We start from the raw sequence: 18,464 nt of genomic DNA on the forward strand, positions 1-18,464 counted from the left end.
TATTCAGCTCTTCTTTGAGCTATGAGACCACAATGCAGTCTTTCAGATGACACTGCTTTAGAACTGCTTTTTGATTTCAGACTTTTCATTCTGGTGGTCAAAGATCAAAACCATTGCTCTGTTCTCCAGGGTCTTTGACACTGCCAGCATGAGTTTCTTGTTGAAATTGTGCTCTCTGCTGTCAGTCTTTCATGGCTGTATTGTTTTCTGTGGTCCTGAAATTTTTTCAAGATGCTTTCCCAAGGAGTCTTTCTTTTCCTGTAGAAGTCATTACAACAGTGTCCATTGTTCCATCTTACTTCCCTCCATACACTTTGTCTCAGTAATCTCATATTTAGTTATGGATGATTTATACTTGCACCTCTATTCCAGACTTTGTCTTTGTTCAGGATTTTAGATGTTCTCTCAGCATTCCTAAAACAGAAATATATGACCAATACACCTCTAAACCAGAAGTTTTTATACCCTGTTTATACCCTGTTACTTCCTTTCACAGCCACTATAGGAAAGAACACTTTTTTGCCCGTCCTTCATGCCTGCAATTAGCATGTACCTTTTCATATGCCTTCTAAATGTAACATGCTTTTCTGTATCATATCCAAGGAAGTAATCTCTTACAATTCTAATTAAGTTGTGTCTAATTTCTGTAATGTTTTCTCTGACCTTAGTGAATGCAATTTCTCTTTTCTTATAGCCACTCAGGCTACCACTACAAGGATCATATTCTTACACCTCTGGTGTGACCACATAATCAAATCACTGTTTCCTTTTCCATTAACAGTAGCAGTAATAATAATAATTTTTAAAATCTGTTTTTTAAAGTGAAAACCTTAAAAGTTCTTAGTCTCCTATTTTATTTATTATCCATCAACCAATCAGAGATACAGGACTGTGATCATCCATTTATTATTGTGTCTAGTAAGCAGGTTAAGCCTCTTCCTATGCTGGCTCTTGCATGTAGGAAAAGTTGTTAGGAAACACTTTAAAATCTATATCCTGCATATAAATTAAGAAAATTTTATTTTCCTCTGCTACCTACCCACCCCCTGCCCCCCCAAAAGAAAAAGAAAAGGCAACTGAAGTGCTAATGTGGGTTCTCATTATGATTGACCTTGTATCAGTGTCTTCCTGTTCTCCTTTGCAGGAGAGCTGTTGGCTTTTGCTTTGGAGCTGAAGCAGGACATTGCTTGGCCGTGGAAAACCTGACTGTTCTGTGTTTGACAATCCACTGCAGCTATTCTGTCTTGTACTTTGTAATATGAATAGTAAACCGTGGTAGACTCAACTAATTTCCTCTGCCTTGGCAAACTACCAGCACAGGGAGGAGGAATGCATAGATTCCCCATCCTTCTCATGAGAGAGAAGAGGAAGAAGTATGATACAGCTCTTCAAATCTACTTCAGGTCATTTTTCTTATTATACTAAAAATTTCTTTTGTCCAATGCAGTAATGTCATTAAAACTAAATTTCTATCTTTCTCCAATAGGAATTAGTAAAAATATTTATGGAGTATAGGAAATGATCCCACTTTCTCTAGAAGCAGCACAAATTAATTACTTTTAGATAATACCATAGATAGGCTATAAAATAAAAAATATATTAAAACCAGATTCTACTCAGATTTTCAGCTTCTGTATGCACATCACATCCATTGCCTTAAACTATTTAAATTACTTTGGAGGTATGACTGTAAGGTCTCTAGGGAGATGAATGAGAACTTCAGGAGTTAGTTAAGGCTTTTATTAGAAACATGGAAATTAAGTAAGCTGGGCATAGAGAGTACCTGTGTTTCCTGGTGCAGGACACCCTGCTTATTTGAAGTTTTAACACCACTGCAGAACAGGTGAGGTAACCTGAAATTATTCCAAATTCCCCAAGTAGTTTTACTACCTTATTTCCTCCTTTTTCATTTTCCCCCCTTTTAGAGTTCAAATTCTCCCTCCACATATATATATTACTCCAAAATTATCTACTACATTTCTATCTACCTTGCTTATAGGCCTAAGTGATTTTTTGCCATTGTTCAGAAAAGGTAAGTTTCTGCTTCTATAGTTTCTGCTTCTTCTCCTTCCTGTATAAGAGCTGTTCACCAGTGACACAGCTCTGTCAAAAGTGAGCAATTTAATATCAAATTAAAAGAATTTTGTATTGTCTGTAGTCGAACAGATGGTACCCTTACTCATTTTGTGAGCATGAATTACTATGAAGCTTAAAATAATTTATTCACTCTTAGAACTGCAGCCAATAGCTTATTATCTAGCTACTAGAGTTTTCACATCCATCAGCTCAACCAGTGATCCAGTTCTTGGAACATTATGTTCCTTTTGCAATTCTCCTGGGAGGACTTAAGGCCTCAGAACCAATGGATGAGTACACGTTTCTTTCATTTGTGAAATAATACTATGGAGAATCATCTTAGAAAAACTCCAGGAATGATTCAATACATTAACATGGAGCTGTGTTGCAGAAAAGCAGTATAATAGAAATTACTTAAGGCCCCTTCCAATTTCAGATTATGTATTCCCAGTTTCTAGTTTTCGGTGATTTTGAAGGTCCTGTAAAGCTTTGAAGGCATTTGAAGGAAATTACTGTGTACTTGGGGTTTTCCTGTTCTTGGGTACATTTTGTGCTCAGCTGTTTGGACAAATTTCAGCTGAGGTGTGAAAACAAAGTCAAAGCATGAGAAAATGCTGCTGAAGAATGACTGTAAAATAATACTAAAGCCTTCAAAATCTTACAGGTAGGGATTTGATGAGCATACAGTAAGAGAGGTGCCCTGAGGCAAAATCATAAACAAGAGAGCCACGAAATTCAGTAGCTACTAATTCTATAAACTCTGTGAAAGAAGCAGGATGCTGATATCCTCTTGCATGCTATGCCTTGCCTATACCAGCTTAGTCCAAACCACCCATTTTCTGCAGGATAAGGCAATGGGCTGAAGCTGATGCCACAGGACATGCAGATGACAGAGCACATTTCTGAAATACATCAATTTACCACTTTTCAGATACTGTAGATTCTTAGAGGACTGCAATTCAGAAGGTATCATATTTTCTGAAGCAGATTTCACTGCTCCAGACAAAGCAATAGTAGCTTAAGCACTGTACTGACTATTTTTTGAGATATAGGACTGAAAAACTGGACTTGATTCAAAATGCCTACTTGGTTTTCATTTATTGGTTGTATTCACCTTAAAATTGCTGTGGATTTTTTGGTTGTTTGGTTATTTTGTTTTGGTCTTTTTTTAGAAAGAAGTATTTCACCTTAAAGGACTTACTACTAACATTTCACTTCTGTTGAAATTAAAAGACATGGAAAACCACATCATACATATCTATTACTCTGCTGAATGGTTCAGGTGCTGCTTAGGCAGGCACACAAAGAGGGATCTGAGAACATTTTCTTGTCTCATTTTCCGCCTGCTTGCAGTGCATCTTCCCAAAGCACATATCCTGTTGCCTTTATCTGAAACATGACCATAGAATGCAAGCAGTTAGAGATACTCTTATTAATAGTTATTGATGGAGAAGGGGAGGGGTATTCTTCTTAATAAACACTGCTTTATGAAATATGCTGAGATCAAAATTTACCAACACTAACTGGCTTGCTTTGTGTACTCATCTTTTTCTCGAATTAAGTAATGGTTTCTCAGCTGCAGTGGCTGCTTGGGGATACCAAACTGATGTGAATTACACTGTCTTTGCAGTGAAAGGCTGTAATACTGACAGAAATTTGTTTGCATAGTATGATAATGCAGCCTAGAACCAAAGCTAAAGCAGCACGAATACTTTGATCTGCAGCTGTGAGATTCATTCAAATTTAATCATGCAGAAATTTTTATTGAAGTAAAACTTTGAAAAAGTGTCTTTACCTCTGAGTGATCCTATTGAAGGACCTGAACTGAAATTGTTTATAACTGTGGGATAATGTATAATACAAATACAGTTCTGGCTTCCCACTGCTCATTTTTCCTCCCACTTCTTTCACAGAAGTTCAACTTGTGGTGCTTCTGCCTTGGTTTCTCTGTTACCGTTTTCCAGTTAGCAGCGGTATAAAAATTAATGGACTTATCAAAGAGATAGTAAAAACTTTATCAAGATCCATTCTCTTGTGCTATTTTACATACATTTGTATAAAACTGCTTGCTCTTTTTTTGAAAAGGTCTATCTCCATATATCTGAAGGTTATGAACAGGCACAAGGCTTGGTCAAGAGTGTGAAGGAAGTCTCAGGTGGAGATGAAAACTGAGTCCCTTTCAGCTTGGTGTCTAAGATAGGGCCCTTAATTACTAAAATGCTCTTACTCTTTAAAGTAACACCAGAAGATGCACAGACTCTCACCATGTGCAGTGCTAATGGACTGTATCTCCTCTCCTCACTATTACAGATAATGTGCTCTCATTTTCTCATTTCCCCATTACTGTCACTTCATCTCCCAGAGTCAACAGTAGTCTAAATTTTCAAATTCCAACCTCCTAGTAAAAGTCACACTGTCTACCTTATTGTTGTCATCTTACTGAAGAATTGGCTTTGAATGAAAATTTTAATTAGGATTAATTAACTACAAGGTTTGATAAAGAGTTTTGAAAGATGTTGCAGTTTCTAATTAGTTGATTTTTTTTTTGCCCACTAACAGAGAAATCTCTTTAGAGTTCATTCTGCAGTGATGGAACCATGAAGGAAATTCTATGGAGATTCCAGTACAAAAAAAGGGTTGTTGCTCATAGCAATCTGCTTTGGAGAATTTTATTCCAATGCTTCTGATGACAGTCTTTCCAAATGCATCCACTTCTTTTTAAATCTGGAATTATTTATTTACTCTTTTCATTATGTATCTAGCTATGGTATTTCAGTTTTGAATATGCAATATAGTGAGATTTAGTTTATTTTTTAAAATATATCTTAGGGTATAATATACATATGATGTCTATGGAAGCATTTTCCCTAGTTGATTTTTCTGGGAAAGGTTATTTTAGAATGTAGTTAGCAGTGATGGTTTCTACTAATGCAAGCAGTGAACTAATCTGCGCTTCACAAAGCAGAATCTTTTATCAGGCACAACACAGGCGTGCAAAGAGATAAGAGGAGCAGCAGGTCTCCAGGCAGTGGAAAGAAGGCACAGATGGCAAAGACTGAAGGAAGGTTTGTAAAGGTAGAAATGGCAGTTGACACATCTAACATTATTTATGCATTTAAAGTGAACCCCATCTTCTCTAAATTTCAGACATGCCTGCTGTTTATATTCCATGTAACAGAAACCCACAAAAAATAAAACTACAGATTTTTTTCAGAGATATGGGGTCAGCCCAAAGAGTGGCGTTCATGATCCTGTGGTGAAGCTGTGCTGATTTGTGACTTCCACACTATTTTTACTACTTTCACTCTACTTTTAGACATTTGTCCTAGTCTGTAACTGTCCATGTTTTTCCCCTAAAAGGTTCTTTTGAAAATCAAGAATAAATCAAACATAGGAGCAGAGTCTCTTTCCTCAAGTCACCTCTCCTTGCCCTGTTTGGTGCAGAGGCAGCAGAACAGGAGGCATTGAAACTTGGCTGTGCCTGGACCCCACTGCTCAGGGGAGCCATAAGCTTGGCAATTAAGTGGCTTTCCAGCTGCCAGGCACCCACTGGCTCAGGTTGCAAAGCCATTTTCACTCTCTACTGATTTCTTACTTGCAAAATATTTTATTGCATATCCTAAAAGTGCTCTAAACTCTTAAAAGTTATTTCCAGATAGAGAAAGGAGTTAGTTACAACCTCATATTCTGATACTGCTCTCATTTTGTTTCAGAATATTATTTTTAAATACTCTAAATAATACAGCATGTGCTTATTTTATATTACCCCTTGCTGGTTCTTAATGAGCAAGTAAATATATTTCAGATCTTGCAAACACTGGCCTAGACAATACACATGCTGTTCTTCTGAGATGCAACTCTGCAATACATAAAACAAACCTTGGGTTTTCTGACCATTTAAAGAATGAAAATAAAGAAACGTGCATTGTTTCCAAGCCTTTGTCATGCTGAAAGTGAGAGAGTAAGGAGAATACAACTAGGCCTTCTTTTAGTGAAGAACAGGATTGTAAGGGAGGGAGGAGACAATTAAATCAGAGTTCTCCCGTTTAAAAGTGTTGTTAGTCTGAGACAGAATTCCCCATCAAATTTCTTTTTTTTCCCCCCTTTCTGATGCAGTTACAATACAAAATACTCTCCAGCATATGCACAGGAACCATTCCAAGGAGAACAAAAAATACCAATCTGAAGTAGCCAACCCAATCAAAGTTTTACAGACTAAGGAAACACTGGCAACATAATTTATTTTAATGGACATATTAAGCTTTCACCATCTGTTCTGCCCCTAATTATGAATGCCAAAAGAACATATTTCACAGTTAAATCAGTAAGATGTTATTCATGCACTTATATGTTACTTCTACACTAACACTTCTGCAGTGTTCTCGTGCTGCCTACGCAACTGAGAGCAAGCTGCTCACATCTGAAACTGAACTTCTTGGTAAAAAGTATTTTTCAATATCTGTTTCAGTGGGAGAGTACTTAGTGTAAAACATATTTTTAAAGAATAATTGGGAGAATGAAAGCCTTTTATTTTGGTAATAACTTGCTAAAAATCAAGACTGTGGACAAGTATGTTTTTTCTCTGCTTTCTTGCATTCTATTCCCCTTTTCTGTCTAGATGCTGTGTGTGTACAGTGCCTGCTGCAACTGTTGTTCCAAGCAGTGTATCCTCACTGGAGAAGGTAAAAGGGAGCAGCTATTTCTAAGAAAGAAAAATTGAGTAATTTATAATGCTCACAGAAGTCAAAGATCACCTAAAACAACAAAAAATGCTACAAGTGACACTTAGTGTTTATGTGGGAGAAGCAAAGGATGTCTTGAGTGTATAGTACAACAAAAACCCTGAATTCTTCTCCCTGCATGAGGCATCTCTGTTCCTTCCTTGGTCAGCTGCAAGGCTGTGCCAGCTGGAGCTGTGTCCAACACAGGAGATGAGTGTTAGCATTAACTGCTATGGCACCACCTGACATTTAGTGGAGCAGTCTGTACCATCCTTTATCCTGCACTTCAGGAAAATAAAATAGATAAATACTGTTTTTTACTCTTCATACAACATGCCTTATTTTGGATTAGCAATTTAGCCCTTAACATTTGCTTAGACTTCAAAGTGTGGTAGTTGTGTGATGCAGAAGAATCTTAGTGCAAAAGGGGGGAATCATCAGATGTTAGACTTGTGTCCAAGGACCACAGCTATCATCCAAGTAGTCTAGAAAGCACAGGATATTTTTAGCAATACAGTAAAGAAAATAGTAAAATGGAGTGGAAAAATGTAATTGGTGTTGCATGGTTTGCTGAGGCTGAACAAGGAACAAACTTGGCATAGCACTGGAGCCCTACAAAGGAGTATCTGAATTTTCTGCTGGAATACAGTTTATGTTCCTGTAAAGGGTGGAAGGGATCACCATCTTCACTTGGTTCTTTTGCAACAAGTCAGCTGGGTACAGACTTTTTGAAATACAACCATGTAGAGATTGACCCTGTACTAGCAATCACTAACTAATTTTTTGTAACAGTATACAATTTATAGGACAAACTTATCAAGATATGTAGATTATGAAGTGCTGCCTAGAGACAGGGGGAATCAAAGGAATTGCCAGCATTCTGGAGAATTTTCTAAATGAAAGGAGGCAGGAGATGCCAGAAAGTAGATTCTTTTGTACAGAATCAGAAAAGGAACAGAAATCCTTTGTTATTCTAACCTGGGGGAGAATTCTTCCTTTATCCACACAAGCATAAAAGCAAAATTCCCCAATACCCTGTAGAAATATCAGCTTGACAGAAAATATCAGAAAATATCCTTAAAAATAATTATGATTTGAAATAAATGCAACCTACTTGTCTCTGCAAATGGTTAGAATTTAGTTCTGCTACAATCTGACATGACACCCTAACATTCTTTCATTCTAGAATTTCATTTTGGAGGTTGATTTTTTTTTAGAATTGTGGCCTTTGAGCTGGTTGAATGTAATTTTTTTATCTTTTTGTTGAATCCTGAACTATTCAGAAGTTGAAACTTCATGTCCTGTAGCTGTCGACAATGAACATATGCTCACTGTCTAAAAAGAAAGGATAATGCATACATTCATTTTTCACTTTCATTTATGCTTATGCATGGATATATGTGTATGGGACTTTGTGGCCATACAGGAGACTCTCCAAAAGGGCTCCTATGTATGTGAGGACATCTGACAGGAAAAAGTATGATGGCAAAAGAATCCAGCGTCAATTGAAGGCATTTTCTTACAGCCCCCTTTAAAATATCCTAGTTTCAAAAGAAAAAGTTTCCATTTTTTTTCCTTAGAGTCACTAGGTATTAATTACATTAAATTCTATCCATCTCTTATTTTAAAAAGGGGAAAAGAGACGAAAAGTTGAATAAAAATTTAAAGGTTAAATTTTGTGCATGGACTGAAGTTTTTAAATAGATTCTGTTTGCTCATTTATGTGAGCACATGTGGAAATATATCCCTGAGGCATTGATACCAAATTATAGGAATGCTGAGAAAACAAATTGTATTCACTTTTCTAAAGTATCTTGCAGTTTACACTGGCAATTAGGAAACTGCATGAGACCTGTAATATAAAAGCTCAGAGAAAATATATATTTAAGTATATCCAGTACAACTATGAAGCAAAATCCCTTCTAATATGAGACAATACTTACAACATCTTTAATTTTCAGCTTTTAATTTCCCTCAGTGATCTGGAGCTCCTTAATATTCTTGGAGTCCCTGTGCAGCATCCTTTCTGGTACAGACTCCTTTAATTACAGCAGCCAGAAGTGAAGCACTGCTGGTGTTTTGTGTTAGTAGGTCAGCCTGGCAGGCACCTGATACTAAACTGAGCCTTGTTCACACATAACCTGATCCACCTGGTGTGCTCGTGTCCCTGCCTCAGCTCCTAACGTTGAAGCTGTGTGATGCAGATTGTTAGAGAACATAAAAATGTTATTATTATGAGGAGGTCTTTTGTGCTTTCATTATCTTGGAATAACCAGTAAGGGTGGGTTCTTCCTTGGAATGTTTTTATGCTGCTTGTCTGAAATTAGTGATGGTTCATTCTGTTGTGCCTCCTGAAGACATGGCAGAGGTTTGCAGGCAGCAGGTGATGTGGAGGTGCTCTGTTTGCTGTTCCTCAAGGCATTCAGGACAGCTTGTTGCTGACAGCATATCTGCAGGCATCCAAAGCCTGCATTGCCTGGGTTTGTCTGAGACACAGACAGCATTGATTACTGTAGCATGTTGTCAGCTCTGCTGTGTCAGCAGGAAAAAATTCTTTTGATGTGGAGAAATAGAAATAGAAGGCATTCAGTGTCTACTTAGCTCCATTTGTGAGTGCAACATTAAAGTTATACCATGCCATCCTACAAATGCAGAAAATATTTTTCCCTTTTTTCCTCCAAAGAGTATTTCCTCAGTAGGAATATACAATATTTATGGATTACTGCATGAAATAAAATTTTTAAACCAACTTCAAGGTTTTGTTAATACAAAGATTCTTTTTTAACAAGTTGTTGGTTGTCAGCATGCATTTCTGTAGTTTGTATTAATCCGCCTCACAGATGCAACTTCAAGAGCTAGCTGAGAAGTCCTTTCTCCCACCTTCTCTGGCAAAAATTTTAAACTGGAAATTTGGTTGAATCATAACTAAATATTTCCAACTTTGTATGCATTACTAATTTCTTTTTAGTGCACTTTTTTAGATGCATATGTGAATTTCATTCAGCAGTACCTGTTCTGAGAGTATTTCCATGCACTGTATTTAGCTAGTGAAATTTTAGTATTTCCTCAGCAGATATTTAGGGTAGTGCTTGAGAGAGCAGGACTGACATTCTCAACAAGGTCAGTACTGAAAGTAGATTTAGAAAATTTTGGGTACATGTTTGAAAACTATTTTAAAAAACAGTAAAAGGAAAAAGCTTGATAGCTAATAAAAAAAAATTAAAATAGCCTGAAAGCTACCAAGTTGATTGTTACTTTCCTCTGTCAAACTCATAATTTTGAGCATGTAGCTGCCTCCCTACCACCTCCAGTGATACTTTCCTCTTAGCAACTCTAGGAAAGGCCAAGCAGAAATTGCATATTCTTTGGAAATATTGAAATGGAATAGACTCAAGGCTGCAAAGATAAACCAAACACACCGGAGGAATAATTTTTGTCAATCCTTTTTGTTTATAATATTTCTACAGGGTGGCACTTGTAATAGCCACAGATTTGGGGTTTTATTAATTGAAATCCTTCTAACTAACATGATAAAAATAAAGACAGCTCTTTGGTAAAAGGTGAATTGTAACATCTCTTTCAGACATCCCTATCTCTCAGCAGCAGACAGCATACCCTGAACACATTACCTGCTTTGCCACTTAATATACATGAATTAGTAAGCACATTTTTTACATGAGTCAGGGAGAAGTTATATGCATTGGAACAGCATTCTATAAATTTATAGATGCATTCCAGATTAATGGTTTTGATCCCTAAGTTAAGTATCCAGGCACAAAATTGTCAAGATATGCAATGGCTATGATTTACTTTGAGCCAGAAAATCTTATTATCTTTGTGTTTCCAAATGTTAAATCATTGCCTTGAGGCCTGTTTTGAATAGCTTAATCATGTGAAAAGGGAAAAAAAAGATGGTCCTTACTTTGGAGAATTACATTTGGAGACAGAGATATAACTTTAAACAACTGTTGAAATAATAAAAAACCAGAAGTAAAGGAAAACATGATAGAATAAGATGTGAAAATCTAAAATATGAAAGTGGAAAACATCTACTCCTTAACTTATATTATCAGCAAGTACTCTTGTGCAAGAAAAGTGTGATACAATATTCATAATGCAAACATTCACAATCCAACCATTCAGAGTTCAGTTGTTTTGCAGTAAGACCCACTTACGTGGCACGATAATGAATTTGACATTGAGAGGAATGGAATGAAGGATGGGAGATGATTCAAATATGCTAGTAAAAAAAAATAAAACCAACAAACCAATATAGATGTGGCACATATTTTTCATCTTTACAATGCGAAATTAAAATACTCCCTTTTTCAGTCACTAATTCAGAATAGAAATTGTGAGTATGAGAAAGGATTTGCACTGAGCTTGTTTAGTTAGGGTATATCATCTACTGATGGAATGGAATTGCAGAGCTTTGGGAAGGCTCCTGGTGCAATACCCAGAGACTGAAATACTCAGACATCCACAACAGATTTAGTACAAGGACTTGAAGTAAGCCTGTGTCTTTTAGACAGCAGTCTTCATACACAGAGATAATTGTTCTAAGGTGCAAGACAGCTCTATGGTCATTATGTGGCAATTTAACAGTCTCTAGGTTTTCTTCAGAAACTTTCTCCAAAGGCTCCCAATCACTCCTACATACCAAAGAAATTACTGCAGATATGAAATTAGGTCTCTGTAAGCTGGCAAATAGTACTTCTGGGAAACTCTTGAAAAGTCAATTTGGTTTTTAAAACAATTAAATCTGCTTATTTTTCTGGTTATGTAGTCAATCCTAGTTAGAAAGGAAAAGATGGTTTAGCTGTACTAGATGCAGGACTCCTCCCTGAGAGGAGGTAAATATTGTCCTTGGTAAATATTTCTTGGAGAGAAGGCATGTGAATGAAATACCTCTTGTGGAAAAGGACATGAGATCCCAAATCAGTATTAAGATCTCTCCTGTGTTGTGCTTTACTGAGCAATAACAAAGAGTTGCTGTAGCTGACATGAACTTCTGTGGGGCCTTAACATTTGGTAACCAAATTCCACAGTACTCTGCAATTGGAGTGCAACACTGCATTCAGTGTTTTTTCCTAAGGTACTAATGTAGAGATCACACCACTCTAACCTGTTTTAAAAAAATAAATTGCATTTCAGAAAGATTGCTTTCAGCAGTTTGACACTCTAAACACCTATTACACATCTCTTTACAGATATCAGAATTTTGTGGAACACTTCTTTGCCCAGAAGTGCCTCAGGTTAAGAATTTTGTCTTTGATTACTAATTTTCATCCCAATAACTTGGCCTCCTAATAGATGAGGTGATTTTGTGCCGTGACTTTGTCTGTTATGCCCTAATGACAGCACTGAAAGTTTTTGTATTTGCCTTTTTTTAATTTGAACAAATATTTCAAGTGATAATTAACTATCCTCTGTGGGCAAAATTCTCTTTAGTCTAAATTGCCTATCTCTGCAGATAAGAGAATAGACTGTCTCTAGTGTTGATTAAAAAGGTGACTTTTGACCTAAATGTTTAGAAAACTGGTACACATGAAATTTGATTTTACATCAATTAAAATTCAAATTTATATAAATTATTATTAAAAATAGTCCTAGTAATAATTCCTGAATTTTTAGGAATAAAAATAGAAAGTTAGAATTTATACCTGCCCCCACGTGTATGAACTTGTCCCTGGAAGGGTAGGAGCTATCTTGGAGCTATTCACTGGCAGAATTTGGGTTAGGTGACATGCTGTGCTGCCTTAGAGGAAAAACAGCCATCAGGTCCAGTATCCCATATTCCAGAGTGGCCAAAAGCTGATGTTTTGGGAAGATAAGAACAGAGTAATAGCTAATGAGACTTCCCCAGAAGCGTCTACCCGTTTCTATAAGGTCAGGAGTATTTTTGAATGTGTGCTGCCTAGGGCTTTTTCTTTTCCCTGAGGAAAGAGGCACTGCTATCAAATTCTTCACTTTTAAAAGACTAAGTGAGCCTCAGAAGTAAATGAGACTTCTTGTACAGAAGAAAGATGTGAATTTATTCTGTTTCACCCAAGAGACACTTGAAGCCAGGTGTTGCTCATCCAGTACACTCTGCCTCCCTTAGGGTCAAGTCTGGTTTGCATTTTTAGATGTTATTTATTAACCTAAAAGAAAGATGATGTTTGTGGCTAAAGAGCTGATTTGGGAACCAGGAAATAAAGGAGCAGTTCACATAGTTCAGGTACTTTAGTCTGGTTGGTAAATATGCATTTATGAAATCAGCCATGTGGCTCCATATTACAGGGATATGGGTTTTATACACTGCTGAGCTGCTCCCGTGCTCAAAGCTGAATGATTCTGCACCTTCTTTGCTGTCCAGCATCTGAATCAGCCTTTCAGGTCAGCTGTGCCCTACAGATAGAAGGCTTAGTTCTGCCAGATCCACCAGTGTGCCTGTGCATGCTGCTTCTTGGGCAGGCTTGAGAGCAATGAGTGTGGGATGTGATTTAATGCTGGCCTTAGAGGTGGCCCTGCCGGACCTGTAGTGACTTAGTGAAAATCAATTCAAGTACAGATGCCAAAGCATCATTTGTTTTCCCTGTATGCAGCATGTCCGAGTCCCCACGGCCATAGGGAACAGCAGACAACAGGAAGGACCAATAATCCATTTGTCAATAGGCATTTAAATTGCAGACTTAGCTCAGAGCACATCCTTCACTGCTCACATGGCATCGAGCACTGCCTTCTCCTGTCAGGTCACTGTGTGTCTCTAATAGAAAATAGGAGTTTAAGGCATTGTGCTCAGGGCTTTGTTTTCACTGACTATTTACATGTAAACCTGCTAAGCTGTAACTGTGTCATTCAGAGCACACTTAAATAACTTTGCATTCAAAATACTTATTTAAAAGGAAAGGTCTCATTTCCATAAGGTGTATATATACAAATCAAAGCTGGTGGGTGTAAGGCTTCAAGCCATCCTGAGGATCTGCTGCAGTGATTGACAGAGTCTTTCTCTTCTACCAGTTTTTATAAATCACAGAGGATTTTACTGGTGTGCAATTTGTGCCTTAGAAACTGAAAGGAAAAATCTTTCTAATCTTGCTTTTCAAATGAGGTGATCATCTACTAAGGAGCAGTGTGCCTGAAACACAACCAGCTGCAAGCTACAGATATTTTTTCAAAGTAGAAAATGCAAAATCCCACAATATAATTCACAGTTAAAGTATCTGATTATCTTCATTATCTACTACTCTTGTTAAATCTTTATTTTGTAAAAGGTCTCAAAAATTAACCCTGTAATTTGCTAATTCTGCTGAACAAAGGCAAACTATTTTATCTTGAAAAGAACTAACATAATAGTCTTTACCCTTGTTTTATTATTTCAAAAGATTTTTTTACTTATTTACTAAATCTGCCAACATGCAAGTATTTGTGTCAGTTTAAAAACAACAATGTTCTATTAAGGAGAAAAATGCAACCTAATCCTCTTATACTAATTAAATGGGAAGACTGTTAATGAGGAACATGTCACTTGTCAATGTCTGAATAATGTAATTTTGGGTGAGGTTTGACTCATTAAAATAATGCTGTCAGTCCTTTTCCTGTAACATTTTAAAGAAATTTCTTTTCCCTATGGTTGAGTCTGTAAAATCATTCACAGGACTTCAAGGTCAATAGTGATAAAGAGAAACCTTTTTGAGGAGTTATTACACACTCAGAATCAAGAAGCTGTAACATTTGAGTGCAAATGGTTGGGTGTGAACCTCTAACCCAGCACTTAAACCCTGAGTTATGGCAAAGTGAAGCATCTCCATTTTCTTCTACAAGCGAGGCCTTTCCAGTGACCTCCCTCCACAGCTCTTCTAAACTTCAGTCTCAGTATTCCAACCACCCTCTTACATCACTGAATGGGTGCTCTTGGAGTAGGGCTGAAAATGTTTGCCTTAAATGGTACAGTTTGAAATGTTTTTTGAATCTCCAGGCTTTGTTTAAGGTGACCTATTCTTCACTATTCCCTTCTGTATTATTATTCAAGTGGTATGCATGATTTATTTCTACCTAACCCAAAATTGGTATTTAATGAAGGAAAGCCATCTTTTTTATTTTTCCTCACAAGGCTGGAGAAGCACATATATGAAATAATTTCACAATGGTTAATTAATTGCATGTGGTAAGCATTTCCAATTTTTTTGTGTTTAAAATTTGACCAGATGCATAAAGGAAGAAAAAGATCAAAAGCTCTTTTCTTGGTAAATGGTAAACTGAAGTACTAAATACTAATAAGTAACTTTTGAAACATTAATTGCTTGTACACTATGTACACTTGTACTTAAGTATCAAGTTTAAAAATTTCTCTTCCTTCTGAACGGAAAATGAAAAAAAAAATTCTAAAATGTCCCCTTTTTTCCAGTGCTCTTATGCTTTACTTTGCTATAATATCACCTCTTTGCATGAAGGGATACTCTGAAATATGGACTTTGCTGAGGGCATTTATTTCAATGAAGGAGCTTGATGGCAGTAAAAGCAAAACAGTTAAAAAGGTATTAAAACCATAACTCTATAATATTAAAATAAGAAAGCAGCCTCTCTGTAAATTAAATTGAGCCAGGATGAGAGTTGGCAGCATTTCTGTGAAAGCACAACAAAGAACAAAGGGAGTGGAATACAGCTGTATTGGTGAGAGTCATGTTTTGTGGAGCTCAGGTGCACCCAGTCTGTGTGGTTTCCTTGTGTGTGTGGAAATACATCTGCAACAAGTGACAGATCATAAAAGCCACATGCCTGGCTTTTAAAAGATAAAAAGATGATAAAAAGGGTTGACACAAATGCTTTTGGGATATTTGCATCCACCCTGAAGAGCTAATTCTTAAACAGCCATAGCTTTCTGAAAATTGTCAAGAAAAAACTGATTTCTAAGGCACAAATAACAGGGATATATACAGTTGTTGTATTTCAGGTGGAACTGGATGTGCCCAAAATGCAGCATTTTCATTACGCTTGTATTTTCATTTAATGGTGATGTTAAATTAAATAACTCTGCCTTATGGTTATCTGATATTGTTAATGGATAAATTTACCCCATTATATAAATCCTCAAACTACTTAAATGATGTTTAAATGGCAAGATCACATTTTTTTTAAGTACTGTCCCAATCCATGTTATTGTCTTGGCATTCTTCAAATATTCTTTGATAAGTTAACTCATCTCTCCAAATTATTATGTTAGAATAGCACCATAACTTTTCTAGAGAGATTCCTAGGTTTTTTTTCTAGTGGGAGAAGGAACTGAAGGAGATGAAGTTACAGCTTTACTAATTATATCTCTGTAGATATTAATATATCTCTTATGTAAATGTCTATAAGAGATATACTTGCTTGTGTATTTGTTGTGTAACATGCATGACCTGTTAGAGAAGCCTTACTTCTCTCTGCAGCAAGTGGGAGTGTGTGTGTCTGACACGCAGTTCCAAAAATTAAAAGTTTCAAATTCGTGATGAGCTAAAATTATTCTTGCATGTGTGAAAACCTATTTAGGTCCTTTTATAGCTGTGTGATAGCTACAGAGTGCAAAGCTTGCTCAAACAGCTTAAATTTAACCAATTTCCTTTCCCTTCTAACTGCATGTCAGGTTCAATAAAACCTGTTTTTCTTGTAGCCAGCAGTAATCTCAGGTGCAGGAGGCTGGAGCTGAGTGCCAGGGAGTGCCAGGCTCACAGCACTCAGTGTGGCTGCACCACAGCCACAGGGGCTCTTCTGCTAAAGGGAAATGGTCACATGTACAGCTTAGACTTGTAGTCTTGTGGAAGAGAATCTCAAGGAACCAAGAAATATTATATTTCTTCCTGCTATTTATTGTAGTTTCATATTTTCGTCTAAGAGCATTGAAAATTGCAATTCACATACCTTGTCAAAAGTACTGATCCCTCACCTTAGAGAGGAAGTCCCCAAATCCTACCTCACCTTTCACTCACACCCCCAAGTCACCCATCACCGTACAGATTAGATGGCTTAAAAGACTCTTCCAGGAATTTGCCATGGCAGATAGTATTTTTTCCATAGTCCAGAAAAAGGAGATTTTGTCTGACCCTTATACATTTCTGACTGCACAAAACACTTTACAGTCATTGTTCAATCTATTTCAAAACTGAATTATTGTAGACAAAAAGGAATAATTCCATATATTGGCATTTTAGGTGGAATCAGTTTTATTCCTAAAGTAGTATTTAAATTGACATCAGGAGCCAAATTCATAAGATTTTCTTCAGTGGTTTTCCAGTGAATAATCTTTTCTAAAGTATACCAGTAAATAGATGTAAGAAGGAAATTTATTGGCTGTTTTTTATGAACATTTTGACCAGAAAAATGTTGTGTTAGACTTGGAGAACTTGCATTAGCTGATGGCTTTGCATGTCAGTTGTGCAAGGCCAGGTTCTGCTCTTTTGGATATGTACAATTGTGACCTCGGAAGGTTTCACACAGCTGCCCCCAGCTTCAGTGCCTGCTCCAGTGCTGAATTCCAGCCACATGGCTCCCCACTGTTAGACCAGCACTGCCTCATCTTATGCTTAGAGGGATCTGTTATCATCTAGTGCAAGTCAGTACAGAAACCAGCCTTGTTATTGAGATAAAAGTCTCACCCAGGAAATTGCAAGATGACGAGAAGCATACAAATTAGCAAGAGAGAGAAAGATCACCAGACATGAAAGTAGCCTCCATAGTCAGCAGAAACTTACTCTGCAAAGCATTGAAAAACTTGGTATAATCCATTCTAAGACAGACTGAAAATTCTACCAGAGCTCTGGATGGATTGCAGATTGTCTCAGAGTGGCTGAATCTGTTTTAATTGAATGGCATATATTCTTTATGCATGATAATGTTAAAATATACTATACTTTTTCCTTACTCCTGTAGCTCTTTCCCTTATTCCTATACATCCTATACTTTTCCCTTATTCTCAGTAAATTAGGAGATACAATAATCACAAGATACTAAAATTTGTATTTATTATGGAATAAAATTCAAAGCTGATGCCTCTGCATAGCTGCCACTGGAACTTTGTGTGCTTGAGAGGTACTTTTTCATTATTTGAAACTGATCTCTTGGAGCAGAGCAGTCACAAGAATAAGCCATAAAATTTCATTGCCTTAATTTTGGAGTCTCATCTTATTCTGTTGAATACAAATATTCTGCTTTTGTGCTTCCCCCTGTTTAAGGGACCTTAAAATAAGGTTCTGGTTTTGGTAGCTTTTTTTCTACAGCAGGCTTAGCACTGCAAAACTGGTATTTGTCCTAACTCTCACGTCTGTATGATTGCAGTACCACAGGTTTAATATCACTCTTTGAGCAGGGAAATTAAACCCTAAAGGATGATTAAGCCACATCAACAATACATGATAATTAAATATGTGATTACACATTTTTATTTCTGCTGCAAGAAATAGCTAATCTTTTTAACTATAAAAGCTACACTCAGCTGGGATATATGCTCAAGAATACCATCTCTGCAGTGCCATAATGCCACTGTCTTTAGCATTTCTTTGTCTGTTCTACTTTTAATTTCTATTGGTGGGTGCCAGTTATAGAGCATTTTTAGAATTATTTTTACAAGGTAATTATTGAATTTTAAGAGCTTATTAGATGAAACCAAACAGAAAAAAAACACTATATACCATGAAAAGATATGCAAGA

At 36.7% G+C, this 18,464-nt stretch overlaps 1 protein-coding gene and 1 long non-coding RNA gene across 10 annotated transcripts in view; one reads left to right on the forward strand and one right to left on the reverse strand.

The window, feature by feature from the left end:
- Positions 1–18,464, forward strand: part of APBA2 (amyloid beta precursor protein binding family A member 2) — an 84,073-nt gene that overhangs the window by 22,107 nt on the left and 43,502 nt on the right. The window contains exon 1 of one of the 4 annotated variants that reach the window (XM_064389146.1): positions 1,164–1,403. The exons of the other annotated variants lie outside the window; for them this stretch is intronic. The gene's annotated coding sequence lies outside the window, so the exon portion shown is untranslated. Of the gene's footprint in view, positions 1–1,163; positions 1,404–18,464 lie in introns of those variants that run through there. 4 annotated transcript variants of the gene reach the window in all.
- LOC135280834 (uncharacterized) overlaps positions 1–18,464 on the reverse strand; it is a 47,465-nt gene that overhangs the window by 17,367 nt on the left and 11,634 nt on the right. The window lies entirely within an intron of this gene.

The sequence above is a fragment of the Passer domesticus genome, chromosome 14 (assembly GCF_036417665.1).
Source record: "Passer domesticus isolate bPasDom1 chromosome 14, bPasDom1.hap1, whole genome shotgun sequence".
NCBI classification, from domain to species: domain Eukaryota; kingdom Metazoa; phylum Chordata; class Aves; order Passeriformes; family Passeridae; genus Passer; species Passer domesticus.